General features: G+C 43.5%; 19 non-coding genes across 19 annotated transcripts; all 19 read right to left on the bottom strand.

Moving 5' to 3' along the window:
• Nucleotides 1–395: 395 nt before the first annotated feature.
• LOC139547432 (5S ribosomal RNA) lies at nt 396–514 on the bottom strand. The gene has a single exon (XR_011669502.1). It is a non-coding gene; the product is annotated as a 5S ribosomal RNA (ribosomal RNA).
• Nucleotides 515–1,163: 649 nt separating this feature from the next.
• Nucleotides 1,164–1,327, bottom strand: LOC139547358 (U1 spliceosomal RNA). Its single transcript, XR_011669438.1, has one exon. It is a non-coding gene; the product is annotated as a U1 spliceosomal RNA (small nuclear RNA).
• A 736-nt stretch (nt 1,328–2,063) lies between these two features.
• On the bottom strand, nt 2,064–2,182 carry LOC139547433 (5S ribosomal RNA). The gene has a single exon (XR_011669503.1). It is a non-coding gene; the product is annotated as a 5S ribosomal RNA (ribosomal RNA).
• A 649-nt stretch (nt 2,183–2,831) lies between these two features.
• LOC139547359 (U1 spliceosomal RNA) lies at nt 2,832–2,995 on the bottom strand. The gene has a single exon (XR_011669439.1). It is a non-coding gene; the product is annotated as a U1 spliceosomal RNA (small nuclear RNA).
• A 737-nt stretch (nt 2,996–3,732) lies between these two features.
• Nucleotides 3,733–3,851, bottom strand: LOC139547434 (5S ribosomal RNA). The gene has a single exon (XR_011669504.1). It is a non-coding gene; the product is annotated as a 5S ribosomal RNA (ribosomal RNA).
• A 649-nt stretch (nt 3,852–4,500) lies between these two features.
• Nucleotides 4,501–4,664, bottom strand: LOC139547360 (U1 spliceosomal RNA). The gene has a single exon (XR_011669440.1). It is a non-coding gene; the product is annotated as a U1 spliceosomal RNA (small nuclear RNA).
• A 737-nt stretch (nt 4,665–5,401) lies between these two features.
• LOC139547435 (5S ribosomal RNA) lies at nt 5,402–5,520 on the bottom strand. The gene has a single exon (XR_011669505.1). It is a non-coding gene; the product is annotated as a 5S ribosomal RNA (ribosomal RNA).
• A 649-nt stretch (nt 5,521–6,169) lies between these two features.
• LOC139547361 (U1 spliceosomal RNA) lies at nt 6,170–6,333 on the bottom strand. The gene has a single exon (XR_011669441.1). It is a non-coding gene; the product is annotated as a U1 spliceosomal RNA (small nuclear RNA).
• A 737-nt stretch (nt 6,334–7,070) lies between these two features.
• LOC139547436 (5S ribosomal RNA) lies at nt 7,071–7,189 on the bottom strand. Its single transcript, XR_011669506.1, has one exon. It is a non-coding gene; the product is annotated as a 5S ribosomal RNA (ribosomal RNA).
• Nucleotides 7,190–7,838: 649 nt separating this feature from the next.
• LOC139547362 (U1 spliceosomal RNA) lies at nt 7,839–8,002 on the bottom strand. The gene has a single exon (XR_011669442.1). It is a non-coding gene; the product is annotated as a U1 spliceosomal RNA (small nuclear RNA).
• A 735-nt stretch (nt 8,003–8,737) lies between these two features.
• On the bottom strand, nt 8,738–8,856 carry LOC139547437 (5S ribosomal RNA). Its single transcript, XR_011669507.1, has one exon. It is a non-coding gene; the product is annotated as a 5S ribosomal RNA (ribosomal RNA).
• Nucleotides 8,857–9,505: 649 nt separating this feature from the next.
• LOC139547364 (U1 spliceosomal RNA) lies at nt 9,506–9,669 on the bottom strand. Its single transcript, XR_011669444.1, has one exon. It is a non-coding gene; the product is annotated as a U1 spliceosomal RNA (small nuclear RNA).
• Nucleotides 9,670–10,404: 735 nt separating this feature from the next.
• On the bottom strand, nt 10,405–10,523 carry LOC139547439 (5S ribosomal RNA). The gene has a single exon (XR_011669509.1). It is a non-coding gene; the product is annotated as a 5S ribosomal RNA (ribosomal RNA).
• A 649-nt stretch (nt 10,524–11,172) lies between these two features.
• On the bottom strand, nt 11,173–11,336 carry LOC139547365 (U1 spliceosomal RNA). Its single transcript, XR_011669445.1, has one exon. It is a non-coding gene; the product is annotated as a U1 spliceosomal RNA (small nuclear RNA).
• A 735-nt stretch (nt 11,337–12,071) lies between these two features.
• Nucleotides 12,072–12,190, bottom strand: LOC139547440 (5S ribosomal RNA). Its single transcript, XR_011669510.1, has one exon. It is a non-coding gene; the product is annotated as a 5S ribosomal RNA (ribosomal RNA).
• Nucleotides 12,191–12,839: 649 nt separating this feature from the next.
• LOC139547367 (U1 spliceosomal RNA) lies at nt 12,840–13,003 on the bottom strand. Its single transcript, XR_011669446.1, has one exon. It is a non-coding gene; the product is annotated as a U1 spliceosomal RNA (small nuclear RNA).
• A 736-nt stretch (nt 13,004–13,739) lies between these two features.
• On the bottom strand, nt 13,740–13,858 carry LOC139547441 (5S ribosomal RNA). The gene has a single exon (XR_011669511.1). It is a non-coding gene; the product is annotated as a 5S ribosomal RNA (ribosomal RNA).
• Nucleotides 13,859–14,507: 649 nt separating this feature from the next.
• On the bottom strand, nt 14,508–14,671 carry LOC139547368 (U1 spliceosomal RNA). Its single transcript, XR_011669447.1, has one exon. It is a non-coding gene; the product is annotated as a U1 spliceosomal RNA (small nuclear RNA).
• A 737-nt stretch (nt 14,672–15,408) lies between these two features.
• LOC139547442 (5S ribosomal RNA) lies at nt 15,409–15,527 on the bottom strand. The gene has a single exon (XR_011669512.1). It is a non-coding gene; the product is annotated as a 5S ribosomal RNA (ribosomal RNA).
• Nucleotides 15,528–16,026: the final 499 nt, after the last annotated feature.

Here is a 16,026-nt window from a genome sequence, read left to right on the forward strand (position 1 = left end):
TGAAACCAATTGATTTATTATCGATAACATCTCACATTCTCTTGTACTTTTGATTTACGCCGTAAAAGAAGGGTTGTAATTCCACCATGGAAAACACAGGGCCACCAGACAGCAGTCCAGTTCCACTCCTCACCAGCATTATTTCCCTTTGATCATTTGAACAGGGCGAGGGAGCACAAAGCACACACAAGCTGCATTCAGTAACAATATTCTTATTTGTCTTATAAATAAAAGGCAGTTGCTCCCTGACAGCACAAGGAACTTTGATTGTATTAAAAGGGCATGGGAGACTAGCCCATAGAAGCTGCATTTAGTCAATTCAGCATCAAATGCTTACTACAAGGCAGTGACGCTGATGAAATAATGCAAGAGGACAGACACCCTAGTGGACAAAATGCTTACAGCACCTGGTATTCCCAGGCGGTCTCCCATCCAAGTACTAACCAGGCCCGACCCTGCTTAGCTTCCGAGATCAGACGAGATCGGGCGTATTCAGGCTGGTATGGCCGTAAGCGAAGGAACAACTCTTGGTACACCACATAAAGTCAAAGTGAGTCTGATAAACAGACATTTTCACCAATTAGATAAGCAGCTTGAACTTTGGGTCACTCAGAAAGTGGAAGAAATTACATATACTGTAGCCATCACTTTTTAGCACAGATAGTTGGATGAAATACAAAACAACCTTGCTAACATTTCAAAGCGAGGGCACATATTTCAGCCTTGTGGGACAAAAACGGACAAATACATCATTAGCAACAGTTTCCCATGCAGCTATCCTACTAGCCAGAATAAATACACAAAAGCTCTGAATGTTGAAAACCTATTGCATTGTTCTGTGCTAAGGAGGAGCGCATGTATGGACAATTTCATATTGGAAGCGCATGGGCGTATGACACGTCATGACCGGTGGGGTTAGAGCGGCTTCTCAACTATCTCTTGATTGAAGTAGCAGCGTGGCATAAATACCGTGCTGCATTTCGCAACATGATGTTTCCACAAAATGTCAACAACGTTTTGCTACAAACAAATGTTTCCACCTTTCAATTGGTCCACAAAGTGTCTTTCACGACTGACTTCAAAGATCTCCATAAGCACGGGCAATTGAGTCAAGTCATCCTGAAGCCTGGCGCCAAGCAACAGGTTGTCATTACACAAGACATCAGGGGAGAGCGCGGACGCAGTCCCCCACTACCATAAATTATGCAATCGAGATTTCCACATTTGAGAAATTCGCAGGGGTCAGCACAGCCGGAGTGCAATGGCTGAGCCTCGCCCTGGGTGAACCGCCTTCTTGATCACGGTATCTCCCTTGCCAGGTAAGTATGAGTTACGCACATCGGTGGAGGGCAAGTGTCTCCAGTGACAACCTTTTCGGCTGAAGGTAACCACTTTGTGTTCTGATAATACCACATCACATCGACCTGCGTTAAATGCCGTTTAGGAATGCACTTGCAGACAGAGTGGTGAAAAAGTAGTTTATTTTGTTTACTCGATTATATCAGTGAACCACTAGATTCCCATCATGCAACACTGTAAAAAAATCACCAATAGCTTTTTAATATCTTAACCTGTCTTATATCACAAATGTATGCGATATGAGGAAATACAATCACATTCAGACACACACAACACACACACACACACACACACACACAGACAAATGCATGAAACCAATTGATTTATTATCGATAACATCTCACATTCTCTTGTACTTTTGATTTACGCCGTAAAAGAAGGGTTGTAATTCCACCATGGAAAACACAGGGCCACCAGACAGCAGTCCAGTTCCACTCCTCACCAGCATTATTTCCCTTTGATCATTTGAACAGGGCGAGGGAGCACAAAGCACACACAAGCTGCATTCAGTAACAATATTCTTATTTGTCTTATAAATAAAAGGCAGTTGCTCCCTGACAGCACAAGGAACTTTGATTGTATTAAAAGGGCATGGGAGACTAGCCCATAGAAGCTGCATTTAGTCAATTCAGCATCAAATGCTTACTACAAGGCAGTGACGCTGATGAAATAATGCAAGAGGACAGACACCCTAGTGGACAAAATGCTTACAGCACCTGGTATTCCCAGGCGGTCTCCCATCCAAGTACTAACCAGGCCCGACCCTGCTTAGCTTCCGAGATCAGACGAGATCGGGCGTATTCAGGCTGGTATGGCCGTAAGCGAAGGAACAACTCTTGGTACACCACATAAAGTCAAAGTGAGTCTGATAAACAGACATTTTCACCAATTAGATAAGCAGCTTGAACTTTGGGTCACTCAGAAAGTGGAAGAAATTACATATACTGTAGCCATCACTTTTTAGCACAGATAGTTGGATGAAATACAAAACAACCTTGCTAACATTTCAAAGCGAGGGCACATATTTCAGCCTTGTGGGACAAAAACGGACAAATACATCATTAGCAACAGTTTCCCATGCAGCTATCCTACTAGCCAGAATAAATACACAAAAGCTCTGAATGTTGAAAACCTATTGCATTGTTCTGTGCTAAGGAGGAGCGCATGTATGGACAATTTCATATTGGAAGCGCATGGGCGTATGACACGTCATGACCGGTGGGGTTAGAGCGGCTTCTCAACTATCTCTTGATTGAAGTAGCAGCGTGGCATAAATACCGTGCTGCATTTCGCAACATGATGTTTCCACAAAATGTCAACAACGTTTTGCTACAAACAAATGTTTCCACCTTTCAATTGGTCCACAAAGTGTCTTTCACGACTGACTTCAAAGATCTCCATAAGCACGGGCAATTGAGTCAAGTCATCCTGAAGCCTGGCGCCAAGCAACAGGTTGTCATTACACAAGACATCAGGGGAGAGCGCGGACGCAGTCCCCCACTACCATAAATTATGCAATCGAGATTTCCACATTTGAGAAATTCGCAGGGGTCAGCACAGCCGGAGTGCAATGGCTGAGCCTCGCCCTGGGTGAACCGCCTTCTTGATCACGGTATCTCCCTTGCCAGGTAAGTATGAGTTACGCACATCGGTGGAGGGCAAGTGTCTCCAGTGACAACCTTTTCGGCTGAAGGTAACCACTTTGTGTTCTGATAATACCACATCACATCGACCTGCGTTAAATGCCGTTTAGGAATGCACTTGCAGACAGAGTGGTGAAAAAGTAGTTTATTTTGTTTACTCGATTATATCAGTGAACCACTAGATTCCCATCATGCAACACTGTAAAAAAATCACCAATAGCTTTTTAATATCTTAACCTGTCTTATATCACAAATGTATGCGATATGAGGAAATACAATCACATTCAGACACACACAAACACACACACACACACACACACACACAGACAAATGCATGAAACCAATTGATTTATTATCGATAACATCTCACATTCTCTTGTACTTTTGATTTACGCCGTAAAAGAAGGGTTGTAATTCCACCATGGAAAACACAGGGCCACCAGACAGCAGTCCAGTTCCACTCCTCACCAGCATTATTTCCCTTTGATCATTTGAACAGGGCGAGGGAGCACAAAGCACACACAAGCTGCATTCAGTAACAATATTCTTATTTGTCTTATAAATAAAAGGCAGTTGCTCCCTGACAGCACAAGGAACTTTGATTGTATTAAAAGGGCATGGGAGACTAGCCCATAGAAGCTGCATTTAGTCAATTCAGCATCAAATGCTTACTACAAGGCAGTGACGCTGATGAAATAATGCAAGAGGACAGACACCCTAGTGGACAAAATGCTTACAGCACCTGGTATTCCCAGGCGGTCTCCCATCCAAGTACTAACCAGGCCCGACCCTGCTTAGCTTCCGAGATCAGACGAGATCGGGCGTATTCAGGCTGGTATGGCCGTAAGCGAAGGAACAACTCTTGGTACACCACATAAAGTCAAAGTGAGTCTGATAAACAGACATTTTCACCAATTAGATAAGCAGCTTGAACTTTGGGTCACTCAGAAAGTGGAAGAAATTACATATACTGTAGCCATCACTTTTTAGCACAGATAGTTGGATGAAATACAAAACAACCTTGCTAACATTTCAAAGCGAGGGCACATATTTCAGCCTTGTGGGACAAAAACGGACAAATACATCATTAGCAACAGTTTCCCATGCAGCTATCCTACTAGCCAGAATAAATACACAAAAGCTCTGAATGTTGAAAACCTATTGCATTGTTCTGTGCTAAGGAGGAGCGCATGTATGGACAATTTCATATTGGAAGCGCATGGGCGTATGACACGTCATGACCGGTGGGGTTAGAGCGGCTTCTCAACTATCTCTTGATTGAAGTAGCAGCGTGGCATAAATACCGTGCTGCATTTCGCAACATGATGTTTCCACAAAATGTCAACAACGTTTTGCTACAAACAAATGTTTCCACCTTTCAATTGGTCCACAAAGTGTCTTTCACGACTGACTTCAAAGATCTCCATAAGCACGGGCAATTGAGTCAAGTCATCCTGAAGCCTGGCGCCAAGCAACAGGTTGTCATTACACAAGACATCAGGGGAGAGCGCGGACGCAGTCCCCCACTACCATAAATTATGCAATCGAGATTTCCACATTTGAGAAATTCGCAGGGGTCAGCACAGCCGGAGTGCAATGGCTGAGCCTCGCCCTGGGTGAACCGCCTTCTTGATCACGGTATCTCCCTTGCCAGGTAAGTATGAGTTACGCACATCGGTGGAGGGCAAGTGTCTCCAGTGACAACCTTTTCGGCTGAAGGTAACCACTTTGTGTTCTGATAATACCACATCACATCGACCTGCGTTAAATGCCGTTTAGGAATGCACTTGCAGACAGAGTGGTGAAAAAGTAGTTTATTTTGTTTACTCGATTATATCAGTGAACCACTAGATTCCCATCATGCAACACTGTAAAAAAATCACCAATAGCTTTTTAATATCTTAACCTGTCTTATATCACAAATGTATGCGATATGAGGAAATACAATCACATTCAGACACACACAAACACACACACACACACACACACACACAGACAAATGCATGAAACCAATTGATTTATTATCGATAACATCTCACATTCTCTTGTACTTTTGATTTACGCCGTAAAAGAAGGGTTGTAATTCCACCATGGAAAACACAGGGCCACCAGACAGCAGTCCAGTTCCACTCCTCACCAGCATTATTTCCCTTTGATCATTTGAACAGGGCGAGGGAGCACAAAGCACACACAAGCTGCATTCAGTAACAATATTCTTATTTGTCTTATAAATAAAAGGCAGTTGCTCCCTGACAGCACAAGGAACTTTGATTGTATTAAAAGGGCATGGGAGACTAGCCCATAGAAGCTGCATTTAGTCAATTCAGCATCAAATGCTTACTACAAGGCAGTGACGCTGATGAAATAATGCAAGAGGACAGACACCCTAGTGGACAAAATGCTTACAGCACCTGGTATTCCCAGGCGGTCTCCCATCCAAGTACTAACCAGGCCCGACCCTGCTTAGCTTCCGAGATCAGACGAGATCGGGCGTATTCAGGCTGGTATGGCCGTAAGCGAAGGAACAACTCTTGGTACACCACATAAAGTCAAAGTGAGTCTGATAAACAGACATTTTCACCAATTAGATAAGCAGCTTGAACTTTGGGTCACTCAGAAAGTGGAAGAAATTACATATACTGTAGCCATCACTTTTTAGCACAGATAGTTGGATGAAATACAAAACAACCTTGCTAACATTTCAAAGCGAGGGCACATATTTCAGCCTTGTGGGACAAAAACGGACAAATACATCATTAGCAACAGTTTCCCATGCAGCTATCCTACTAGCCAGAATAAATACACAAAAGCTCTGAATGTTGAAAACCTATTGCATTGTTCTGTGCTAAGGAGGAGCGCATGTATGGACAATTTCATATTGGAAGCGCATGGGCGTATGACACGTCATGACCGGTGGGGTTAGAGCGGCTTCTCAACTATCTCTTGATTGAAGTAGCAGCGTGGCATAAATACCGTGCTGCATTTCGCAACATGATGTTTCCACAAAATGTCAACAACGTTTTGCTACAAACAAATGTTTCCACCTTTCAATTGGTCCACAAAGTGTCTTTCACGACTGACTTCAAAGATCTCCATAAGCACGGGCAATTGAGTCAAGTCATCCTGAAGCCTGGCGCCAAGCAACAGGTTGTCATTACACAAGACATCAGGGGAGAGCGCGGACGCAGTCCCCCACTACCATAAATTATGCAATCGAGATTTCCACATTTGAGAAATTCGCAGGGGTCAGCACAGCCGGAGTGCAATGGCTGAGCCTCGCCCTGGGTGAACCGCCTTCTTGATCACGGTATCTCCCTTGCCAGGTAAGTATGAGTTACGCACATCGGTGGAGGGCAAGTGTCTCCAGTGACAACCTTTTCGGCTGAAGGTAACCACTTTGTGTTCTGATAATACCACATCACATCGACCTGCGTTAAATGCCGTTTAGGAATGCACTTGCAGACAGAGTGGTGAAAAAGTAGTTTATTTTGTTTACTCGATTATATCAGTGAACCACTAGATTCCCATCATGCAACACTGTAAAAAAATCACCAATAGCTTTTTAATATCTTAACCTGTCTTATATCACAAATGTATGCGATATGAGGAAATACAATCACATTCAGACACACACAAACACACACACACACACACACACACACAGACAAATGCATGAAACCAATTGATTTATTATCGATAACATCTCACATTCTCTTGTACTTTTGATTTACGCCGTAAAAGAAGGGTTGTAATTCCACCATGGAAAACACAGGGCCACCAGACAGCAGTCCAGTTCCACTCCTCACCAGCATTATTTCCCTTTGATCATTTGAACAGGGCGAGGGAGCACAAAGCACACACAAGCTGCATTCAGTAACAATATTCTTATTTGTCTTATAAATAAAAGGCAGTTGCTCCCTGACAGCACAAGGAACTTTGATTGTATTAAAAGGGCATGGGAGACTAGCCCATAGAAGCTGCATTTAGTCAATTCAGCATCAAATGCTTACTACAAGGCAGTGACGCTGATGAAATAATGCAAGAGGACAGACACCCTAGTGGACAAAATGCTTACAGCACCTGGTATTCCCAGGCGGTCTCCCATCCAAGTACTAACCAGGCCCGACCCTGCTTAGCTTCCGAGATCAGACGAGATCGGGCGTATTCAGGCTGGTATGGCCGTAAGCGAAGGAACAACTCTTGGTACACCACATAAAGTCAAAGTGAGTCTGATAAACAGACATTTTCACCAATTAGATAAGCAGCTTGAACTTTGGGTCACTCAGAAAGTGGAAGAAATTACATATACTGTAGCCATCACTTTTTAGCACAGATAGTTGGATGAAATACAAAACAACCTTGCTAACATTTCAAAGCGAGGGCACATATTTCAGCCTTGTGGGACAAAAACGGACAAATACATCATTAGCAACAGTTTCCCATGCAGCTATCCTACTAGCCAGAATAAATACACAAAAGCTCTGAATGTTGAAAACCTATTGCATTGTTCTGTGCTAAGGAGGAGCGCATGTATGGACAATTTCATATTGGAAGCGCATGGGCGTATGACACGTCATGACCGGTGGGGTTAGAGCGGCTTCTCAACTATCTCTTGATTGAAGTAGCAGCGTGGCATAAATACCGTGCTGCATTTCGCAACATGATGTTTCCACAAAATGTCAACAACGTTTTGCTACAAACAAATGTTTCCACCTTTCAATTGGTCCACAAAGTGTCTTTCACGACTGACTTCAAAGATCTCCATAAGCACGGGCAATTGAGTCAAGTCATCCTGAAGCCTGGCGCCAAGCAACAGGTTGTCATTACACAAGACATCAGGGGAGAGCGCGGACGCAGTCCCCCACTACCATAAATTATGCAATCGAGATTTCCACATTTGAGAAATTCGCAGGGGTCAGCACAGCCGGAGTGCAATGGCTGAGCCTCGCCCTGGGTGAACCGCCTTCTTGATCACGGTATCTCCCTTGCCAGGTAAGTATGAGTTACGCACATCGGTGGAGGGCAAGTGTCTCCAGTGACAACCTTTTCGGCTGAAGGTAACCACTTTGTGTTCTGATAATACCACATCACATCGACCTGCGTTAAATGCCGTTTAGGAATGCACTTGCAGACAGAGTGGTGAAAAAGTAGTTTATTTTGTTTACTCGATTATATCAGTGAACCACTAGATTCCCATCATGCAACACTGTAAAAAAATCACCAATAGCTTTTTAATATCTTAACCTGTCTTATATCACAAATGTATGCGATATGAGGAAATACAATCACATTCAGACACACACAAACACACACACACACACACACACACAGACAAATGCATGAAACCAATTGATTTATTATCGATAACATCTCACATTCTCTTGTACTTTTGATTTACGCCGTAAAAGAAGGGTTGTAATTCCACCATGGAAAACACAGGGCCACCAGACAGCAGTCCAGTTCCACTCCTCACCAGCATTATTTCCCTTTGATCATTTGAACAGGGCGAGGGAGCACAAAGCACACACAAGCTGCATTCAGTAACAATATTCTTATTTGTCTTATAAATAAAAGGCAGTTGCTCCCTGACAGCACAAGGAACTTTGATTGTATTAAAAGGGCATGGGAGACTAGCCCATAGAAGCTGCATTTAGTCAATTCAGCATCAAATGCTTACTACAAGGCAGTGACGCTGATGAAATAATGCAAGAGGACAGACACCCTAGTGGACAAAATGCTTACAGCACCTGGTATTCCCAGGCGGTCTCCCATCCAAGTACTAACCAGGCCCGACCCTGCTTAGCTTCCGAGATCAGACGAGATCGGGCGTATTCAGGCTGGTATGGCCGTAAGCGAAGGAACAACTCTTGGTACACCACATAAAGTCAAAGTGAGTCTGATAAACAGACATTTTCACCAATTAGATAAGCAGCTTGAACTTTGGGTCACTCAGAAAGTGGAAGAAATTACATATACTGTAGCCATCACTTTTTAGCACAGATAGTTGGATGAAATACAAAACAACCTTGCTAACATTTCAAAGCGAGGGCACATATTTCAGCCTTGTGGGACAAAAACGGACAAATACATCATTAGCAACAGTTTCCCATGCAGCTATCCTACTAGCCAGAATAAATACACAAAAGCTCTGAATGTTGAAAACCTATTGCATTGTTCTGTGCTAAGGAGGAGCGCATGTATGGACAATTTCATATTGGAAGCGCATGGGCGTATGACACGTCATGACCGGTGGGGTTAGAGCGGCTTCTCAACTATCTCTTGATTGAAGTAGCAGCGTGGCATAAATACCGTGCTGCATTTCGCAACATGATGTTTCCACAAAATGTCAACAACGTTTTGCTACAAACAAATGTTTCCACCTTTCAATTGGTCCACAAAGTGTCTTTCACGACTGACTTCAAAGATCTCCATAAGCACGGGCAATTGAGTCAAGTCATCCTGAAGCCTGGCGCCAAGCAACAGGTTGTCATTACACAAGACATCAGGGGAGAGCGCGGACGCAGTCCCCCACTACCATAAATTATGCAATCGAGATTTCCACATTTGAGAAATTCGCAGGGGTCAGCACAGCCGGAGTGCAATGGCTGAGCCTCGCCCTGGGTGAACCGCCTTCTTGATCACGGTATCTCCCTTGCCAGGTAAGTATGAGTTACGCACATCGGTGGAGGGCAAGTGTCTCCAGTGACAACCTTTTCGGCTGAAGGTAACCACTTTGTGTTCTGATAATACCACATCACATCGACCTGCGTTAAATGCCGTTTAGGAATGCACTTGCAGACAGAGTGGTGAAAAAGTAGTTTATTTTGTTTACTCGATTATATCAGTGAACCACTAGATTCCCATCATGCAACACTGTAAAAAAATCACCAATAGCTTTTTAATATCTTAACCTGTCTTATATCACAAATGTATGCGATATGAGGAAATACAATCACATTCAGACACACACAAACACACACACACACACACACACACAGACAAATGCATGAAACCAATTGATTTATTATCGATAACATCTCACATTCTCTTGTACTTTTGATTTACGCCGTAAAAGAAGGGTTGTAATTCCACCATGGAAAACACAGGGCCACCAGACAGCAGTCCAGTTCCACTCCTCACCAGCATTATTTCCCTTTGATCATTTGAACAGGGCGAGGGAGCACAAAGCACACACAAGCTGCATTCAGTAACAATATTCTTATTTGTCTTATAAATAAAAGGCAGTTGCTCCCTGACAGCACAAGGAACTTTGATTGTATTAAAAGGGCATGGGAGACTAGCCCATAGAAGCTGCATTTAGTCAATTCAGCATCAAATGCTTACTACAAGGCAGTGACGCTGATGAAATAATGCAAGAGGACAGACACCCTAGTGGACAAAATGCTTACAGCACCTGGTATTCCCAGGCGGTCTCCCATCCAAGTACTAACCAGGCCCGACCCTGCTTAGCTTCCGAGATCAGACGAGATCGGGCGTATTCAGGCTGGTATGGCCGTAAGCGAAGGAACAACTCTTGGTACACCACATAAAGTCAAAGTGAGTCTGATAAACAGACATTTTCACCAATTAGATAAGCAGCTTGAACTTTGGGTCACTCAGAAAGTGGAAGAAATTACATATACTGTAGCCATCACTTTTTAGCACAGATAGTTGGATGAAATACAAAACAACCTTGCTAACATTTCAAAGCGAGGGCACATATTTCAGCCTTGTGGGACAAAAACGGACAAATACATCATTAGCAACAGTTTCCCATGCAGCTATCCTACTAGCCAGAATAAATACACAAAAGCTCTGAATGTTGAAAACCTATTGCATTGTTCTGTGCTAAGGAGGAGCGCATGTATGGACAATTTCATATTGGAAGCGCATGGGCGTATGACACGTCATGACCGGTGGGGTTAGAGCGGCTTCTCAACTATCTCTTGATTGAAGTAGCAGCGTGGCATAAATACCGTGCTGCATTTCGCAACATGATGTTTCCACAAAATGTCAACAACGTTTTGCTACAAACAAATGTTTCCACCTTTCAATTGGTCCACAAAGTGTCTTTCACGACTGACTTCAAAGATCTCCATAAGCACGGGCAATTGAGTCAAGTCATCCTGAAGCCTGGCGCCAAGCAACAGGTTGTCATTACACAAGACATCAGGGGAGAGCGCGGACGCAGTCCCCCACTACCATAAATTATGCAATCGAGATTTCCACATTTGAGAAATTCGCAGGGGTCAGCACAGCCGGAGTGCAATGGCTGAGCCTCGCCCTGGGTGAACCGCCTTCTTGATCACGGTATCTCCCTTGCCAGGTAAGTATGAGTTACGCACATCGGTGGAGGGCAAGTGTCTCCAGTGACAACCTTTTCGGCTGAAGGTAACCACTTTGTGTTCTGATAATACCACATCACATCGACCTGCGTTAAATGCCGTTTAGGAATGCACTTGCAGACAGAGTGGTGAAAAAGTAGTTTATTTTGTTTACTCGATTATATCAGTGAACCACTAGATTCCCATCATGCAACACTGTAAAAAAATCACCAATAGCTTTTTAATATCTTAACCTGTCTTATATCACAAATGTATGCGATATGAGGAAATACAATCACATTCAGACACACACAAACACACACACACACACACACACACAGACAAATGCATGAAACCAATTGATTTATTATCGATAACATCTCACATTCTCTTGTACTTTTGATTTACGCCGTAAAAGAAGGGTTGTAATTCCACCATGGAAAACACAGGGCCACCAGACAGCAGTCCAGTTCCACTCCTCACCAGCATTATTTCCCTTTGATCATTTGAACAGGGCGAGGGAGCACAAAGCACACACAAGCTGCATTCAGTAACAATATTCTTATTTGTCTTATAAATAAAAGGCAGTTGCTCCCTGACAGCACAAGGAACTTTGATTGTATTAAAAGGGCATGGGAGACTAGCCCATAGAAGCTGCATTTAGTCAATTCAGCATCAAATGCTTACTACAAGGCAGTGACGCTGATGAAATAATGCAAGAGGACAGACACCCTAGTGGACAAAATGCTTACAGCACCTGGTATTCCCAGGCGGTCTCCCATCCAAGTACTAACCAGGCCCGACCCTGCTTAGCTTCCGAGATCAGACGAGATCGGGCGTATTCAGGCTGGTATGGCCGTAAGCGAAGGAACAACTCTTGGTACACCACATAAAGTCAAAGTGAGTCTGATAAACAGACATTTTCACCAATTAGATAAGCAGCTTGAACTTTGGGTCACTCAGAAAGTGGAAGAAATTACATATACTGTAGCCATCACTTTTTAGCACAGATAGTTGGATGAAATACAAAACAACCTTGCTAACATTTCAAAGCGAGGGCACATATTTCAGCCTTGTGGGACAAAAACGGACAAATACATCATTAGCAACAGTTTCCCATGCAGCTATCCTACTAGCCAGAATAAATACACAAAAGCTCTGAATGTTGAAAACCTATTGCATTGTTCTGTGCTAAGGAGGAGCGCATGTATGGACAATTTCATATTGGAAGCGCATGGGCGTATGACACGTCATGACCGGTGGGGTTAGAGCGGCTTCTCAACTATCTCTTGATTGAAGTAGCAGCGTGGCATAAATACCGTGCTGCATTTCGCAACATGATGTTTCCACAAAATGTCAACAACGTTTTGCTACAAACAAATGTTTCCACCTTTCAATTGGTCCACAAAGTGTCTTTCACGACTGACTTCAAAGATCTCCATAAGCACGGGCAATTGAGTCAAGTCATCCTGAAGCCTGGCGCCAAGCAACAGGTTGTCATTACACAAGACATCAGGGGAGAGCGCGGACGCAGTCCCCCACTACCATAAATTATGCAATCGAGATTTCCACATTTGAGAAATTCGCAGGGGTCAGCACAGCCGGAGTGCAATGGCTGAGCCTCGCCCTGGGTGAACCGCCTTCTTGATCACGGTATCTCCCTTGCCAGGTAAGTATGAGTTACGCACATCGGTGGAGGGCAAGTGTCTCCAGTGACAACCTTTTCGGCTGAAGGTAACCACTTTGTGTTCTGATAATACCACATCACATCGACCTGCGTTAAATGCCGTTTAGGAATGCACTTGCAGACAGAGTGGTGAAAAAGTAGTTTATTTTGTTTACTCGATTATATCAGTGAACCACTAGATTCCCATCATGCAACACTGTAAAAAAATCACCAATAGCTTTTTAATATCTTAACCTGTCTTATATCACAAATGTATGCGATATGAGGAAATACAATCACATTCAGACACACACAACACACACACACACACACACACACACAGACAAATGCATGAAACCAATTGATTTATTATCGATAACATCTCACATTCTCTTGTACTTTTGATTTACGCCGTAAAAGAAGGGTTGTAATTCCACCATGGAAAACACAGGGCCACCAGACAGCAGTCCAGTTCCACTCCTCACCAGCATTATTTCCCTTTGATCATTTGAACAGGGCGAGGGAGCACAAAGCACACACAAGCTGCATTCAGTAACAATATTCTTATTTGTCTTATAAATAAAAGGCAGTTGCTCCCTGACAGCACAAGGAACTTTGATTGTATTAAAAGGGCATGGGAGACTAGCCCATAGAAGCTGCATTTAGTCAATTCAGCATCAAATGCTTACTACAAGGCAGTGACGCTGATGAAATAATGCAAGAGGACAGACACCCTAGTGGACAAAATGCTTACAGCACCTGGTATTCCCAGGCGGTCTCCCATCCAAGTACTAACCAGGCCCGACCCTGCTTAGCTTCCGAGATCAGACGAGATCGGGCGTATTCAGGCTGGTATGGCCGTAAGCGAAGGAACAACTCTTGGTACACCACATAAAGTCAAAGTGAGTCTGATAAACAGACATTTTCACCAATTAGATAAGCAGCTTGAACTTTGGGTCACTCAGAAAGTGGAAGAAATTACATATACTGTAGCCATCACTTTTTAGCACAGATAGTTGGATGAAATACAAAACAACCTTGCTAACATTTCAAAGCGAGGGCACATATTTCAGCCTTGTGGGACAAAAACGGACAAATACATCATTAGCAACAGTTTCCCATGCAGCTATCCTACTAGCCAGAATAAATACACAAAAGCTCTGAATGTTGAAAACCTATTGCATTGTTCTGTGCTAAGGAGGAGCGCATGTATGGACAATTTCATATTGGAAGCGCATGGGCGTATGACACGTCATGACCGGTGGGGTTAGAGCGGCTTCTCAACTATCTCTTGATTGAAGTAGCAGCGTGGCATAAATACCGTGCTGCATTTCGCAACATGATGTTTCCACAAAATGTCAACAACGTTTTGCTACAAACAAATGTTTCCACCTTTCAATTGGTCCACAAAGTGTCTTTCACGACTGACTTCAAAGATCTCCATAAGCACGGGCAATTGAGTCAAGTCATCCTGAAGCCTGGCGCCAAGCAACAGGTTGTCATTACACAAGACATCAGGGGAGAGCGCGGACGCAGTCCCCCACTACCATAAATTATGCAATCGAGATTTCCACATTTGAGAAATTCGCAGGGGTCAGCACAGCCGGAGTGCAATGGCTGAGCCTCGCCCTGGGTGAACCGCCTTCTTGATCACGGTATCTCCCTTGCCAGGTAAGTATGAGTTACGCACATCGGTGGAGGGCAAGTGTCTCCAGTGACAACCTTTTCGGCTGAAGGTAACCACTTTGTGTTCTGATAATACCACATCACATCGACCTGCGTTAAATGCCGTTTAGGAATGCACTTGCAGACAGAGTGGTGAAAAAGTAGTTTATTTTGTTTACTCGATTATATCAGTGAACCACTAGATTCCCATCATGCAACACTGTAAAAAAATCACCAATAGCTTTTTAATATCTTAACCTGTCTTATATCACAAATGTATGCGATATGAGGAAATACAATCACATTCAGACACACACAAACACACACACACACACACACACACACAGACAAATGCATGAAACCAATTGATTTATTATCGATAACATCTCACATTCTCTTGTACTTTTGATTTACGCCGTAAAAGAAGGGTTGTAATTCCACCATGGAAAACACAGGGCCACCAGACAGCAGTCCAGTTCCACTCCTCACCAGCATTATTTCCCTTTGATCATTTGAACAGGGCGAGGGAGCACAAAGCACACACAAGCTGCATTCAGTAACAATATTCTTATTTGTCTTATAAATAAAAGGCAGTTGCTCCCTGACAGCACAAGGAACTTTGATTGTATTAAAAGGGCATGGGAGACTAGCCCATAGAAGCTGCATTTAGTCAATTCAGCATCAAATGCTTACTACAAGGCAGTGACGCTGATGAAATAATGCAAGAGGACAGACACCCTAGTGGACAAAATGCTTACAGCACCTGGTATTCCCAGGCGGTCTCCCATCCAAGTACTAACCAGGCCCGACCCTGCTTAGCTTCCGAGATCAGACGAGATCGGGCGTATTCAGGCTGGTATGGCCGTAAGCGAAGGAACAACTCTTGGTACACCACATAAAGTCAAAGTGAGTCTGATAAACAGACATTTTCACCAATTAGATAAGCAGCTTGAACTTTGGGTCACTCAGAAAGTGGAAGAAATTACATATACTGTAGCCATCACTTTTTAGCACAGATAGTTGGATGAAATACAAAACAACCTTGCTAACATTTCAAAGCGAGGGCACATATTTCAGCCTTGTGGGACAAAAACGGACAAATACATCATTAGCAACAGTTTCCCATGCAGCTATCCTACTAGCCAGAATAAATACACAAAAGCTCTGAATGTTGAAAACCTATTGCATTGTTCTGTGCTACGGAGGAGCGCATGTATGGACAATTTCATATTGGAAGCGCATGGGCGTATGACACGTCATGACCGGTGGGGTTAGAGCGGCTTCTCAACTATCTCTTGATTGAAGTAGCAGCGTGGCATAAATACCGTGCTGCATTTCGCAACATGATGTTTCCACAAAATGTCAACAA

The sequence above is a fragment of the Salvelinus alpinus genome, chromosome 20 (assembly GCF_045679555.1).
Source record: "Salvelinus alpinus chromosome 20, SLU_Salpinus.1, whole genome shotgun sequence".
Lineage (NCBI taxonomy): Eukaryota > Metazoa > Chordata > Actinopteri > Salmoniformes > Salmonidae > Salvelinus > Salvelinus alpinus.